Here is a 3530-nt window from a genome sequence, read left to right as displayed (position 1 = left end):
CAGTTTAAAAAAGTTCTGTCTTGGAAGTCCGTGTGTCTGTATGTGCGGATCCTTTTTCTTGTTAACACGATAGCGACCGAAATACTTTACTAATCGAGTCTTTTTTTTTCTCTTACGCTTGAGTATGCTCAGGAATAGAACCCTTTCATTTTTCAGGGTCTGATTCGATGTGGTTTAAGTAATTGTTATTAAATAAACAAAAATAATAATTAATAAATATTTATTAAAAAAAAATTATGAGGCGTGCACTTTTGGATTTTCCAAATTTTATTGTAATGCAGTCGTTAAAATATGCAAAGCTGGCATGAGGCAGCGTGGCCGAGCGGTCTAAGGCGCTGGTTTTAGGCACCAGTCCGAAAGGGCGTGGGTTCGAATCCCACCGCTGTCAAAACCTTTTTTAATTTGGCATTTTTTTTAATTTTTAACAATATTCATGAAAATAACATTGCATACGTATGCGTAGAACGTATGAACTCTTATTATAATCCTCGAATAAGAGCTTGGCTTTTAAAATTTCAGGTTAGTGTTAGTTTCTAAGAATAATAAACCTAACATAACACAATAAACCAAATAAACAAAATAACAATATAAAAACAATGTTTACAATCCAGTTTAAGTTATCATTGATTGAACAGTTAAAGAACAAACAGCATTTTAATAGAGTGCAATTAAAATTTAACAAGCTACCTAATTGGCATAATATGATTTTACATGATTTTACACAGAAAAACTTTAGCAAAATATGTTTACAATAAACCATTCAAACATAATTATTTCATTTTAAACATCATCTGAAACTGTCAATTAACAAAACGATGTTTTACATTTTTACATAATATTTTGTTAAATAAATAAGCTACGAACGGGTTATCAAGAGGCCTGCACAATCCAGCGCTTGTAAAATCATTATGAGAACATAGAAAATATTAACTATAGTAAAGACTCCACTATTATTAGGTACTCACTACTCAATTACTTAGGTACTATTTACATAAAAAATAACATAACTATATTACTATATCATTTTCAGCAGTCGTCGACAAATATAATATAATTAAAAAGACCCGGCAGATAAAAATAACGCACCATTACTTTAAAATATAGAAAAACTTCACAAAAACCCGTCTCAAGCGTGAAAATATATGAAATAAACAATTTATTGTTCTGTCTTTGTCCGACCACATGTGCTCATCGCCGAGTGTGCTCGTAATTTCAGGATGACCGCTGATAAACATTTCTTTTTGTGTCCAAATTATACACAAAATTAATGTTTTGTTAAACTAGAGTCAACATTACGCTTCGTACTTTGATATCTCTAACTAAGTCTCTAATATACTGTCGTCATTTCGGTCTATTTAAATGCATTTCTTGTATGTTTAATGTTTATTCATACATGTGGAATTTAATAATTAATTAGAAATATCGTCCTTTATAGCGGAGCGACAGAGGATTTTGTTAACGAAGAAATGATTATACCGAAAATGTTTTCAGAAAGTTGTATATTCTTGAGTAGGGGCATGTAGGGGTACATATTTTTGATAAGGACAAGATTTGTTTAATTACTAAAGGGTCTTCTCGAGTTATAAAAGTACTAGCTATGGTATGTTGTGCTACTTGCCTACTTTTATAATTTTCAAACAAAAAAGCCCTTAATGACTCAAGTAATTACTAAGGGTAGCAGCCCTTACACATTTTAACCAATAAATTCATACGTGATATGAATAAAATACAGTTAAAGTTATAGTATAGTATTTTATTATTTTTGTTAAAGCTCTTTATGTAATGATTTAATGTACGTGACACCATTTAATGACTGACTGTGGTCAGTTTAAGCTGTATAAATAAAAAGTATAAAAAACAATAATTCCTGCTCAAACACCAAAAAGTCCAAAAAAATTCAAGTTTTTTTAATCGCACGCCAACTCGATTTACGGCTTATTTGTAAAAAGTTAAGCGAAAGCAGTTGAATTAAAAGTTTTCAAATTATAGCTTTTATGACCTTCGTAAATCGCTGACATAAACTCACTTTGAGAATTTATATCAAAAAGTATAATAATGTTTCTCTTGTGTGTTCCTTAATGTACATATGAAAATACAAGTATATTATCCTATGCTAATAAAGATTGCGATCTTATAAGAGCAAGCGAGAAAGAAAATTGCCTGCTTTCATGTGAATGCGAGAAGACTATATTATATCCATTTTTATTGGCACAGGTTATAGTCTATCGTTTTACAACATGGGCTATGAAGTAACTCTAACATAAAAAAGCTCTATTACAAGCTGAACATCTTTTTTGGCCTTTATTCTTATCTCGTTAAAAAATACATAAGCCTTTAACACCCACTTCATATTTACGATAGGGAAATAATAGATAATAATAGAATAGGGCTCCATATAATTATAATAATCTATACTCTATAGAATTGATGGTAGCGTAACATGGCATTCAAGCCACTTGCAATCTTTCTATAAACTACCAATTTCATATTACCTACGTTATTTCTGTAACAGAAAATAACACTGTAGCAGCCTAATATATCCGCCTTCTGTTATTCTCTTTAGCCCAAGTCGGTTGAAACCTTCGCGAAATTGAAGAAATATGTGTTCATGTTGGATTTGTTGTGTGAAATATTGCGTTCTTTATCATGATCTAGTTCTGTAAGTCGTAACACTTGAACATCACAAAGAAGTACTCAAACGGGCATGCTGCAATAACAGATAGATTTCCAAGGGACATTTATATGAGACGATTTATCATTGTGTGTTTATTTATTACTTTTAATTGAGCTTGGAAATTGAACTTACAAGTTCTAATCGTATGTATTTGGGGAATATTGCTACTACGTAGTAGAATGTAGAATGCAAAGAATAGGCACACTGTTGTTTTAAGAAAAGTAATTCGACCAATATTTTTTAATGTAGTTGTAATCATAGTATTATTAAATCATACATAAGTCAAATTTACCACGAATGGAACATCGATTAACATTAACGTTAATATGATACAACTATGGGAAATGAAAGTTAATCCGAAAAATCGTAGTGATATCGTGTCGTATAGTATAAATGAATTTGTCAGCAAATTATTCCCCAAACTTCGTAGGCGCAGATCATCCAAAGTTTGTTTTCTCCGAACACACTCATATTGTCTGACATACTAAGTTTGTGGAAATAGTGTACACTATTGTCATCTTTATTACGTAGTGCGAAGGGTGAAAATGCATCCCACGTTTTTGGATATTGAGCCAGTACTTATTAGTTGATTAAAATGTTTTTCTTGGTTACAAGTATTGAAGATAGCGTTCTTTAGGGAATACGTAATAAATATGAGACAGAGAATTTGATAAATGTGTCCCCTGTTGGATTTGGGGCAGTTGATTAATTCTTAGGGGCAAGAAATGAGCTTTACTCTAATCTATAATAATATCTCCTTTCCCGTTGATCAAGTTACAACTTGAGAGAGTTCAAGAAGATGTTCTTATAAGTTTTCAAGAAAGTTACTATGTATTCCACTCAGAGTATTAATTAT

The 3530-nt window shown here is 31.2% G+C and overlaps 1 non-coding gene across 1 annotated transcript; it reads left to right on the top strand.

Moving 5' to 3' along the window:
• Nucleotides 1–308: 308 nt before the first annotated feature.
• Nucleotides 309–388, top strand: TRNAL-UAG (transfer RNA leucine (anticodon UAG)). The gene has a single exon. It is a non-coding gene; the product is annotated as a tRNA-Leu (tRNA).
• The last annotated feature ends 3142 nt before the right edge of the window (nt 389–3530 follow it).

The sequence above is a fragment of the Colias eurytheme genome, chromosome 6, assembly GCF_061535395.1.
Source record: "Colias eurytheme isolate Ceu_HAF_F1 chromosome 6, ilColEury1 Martin Lab GWU primary, whole genome shotgun sequence".
Taxonomy (NCBI): Eukaryota; Metazoa; Arthropoda; class Insecta; order Lepidoptera; family Pieridae; genus Colias; species Colias eurytheme.
Note: the sequence above shows the minus strand (reverse complement) of the source record. Positions and strands in the feature narration are given on the sequence as shown.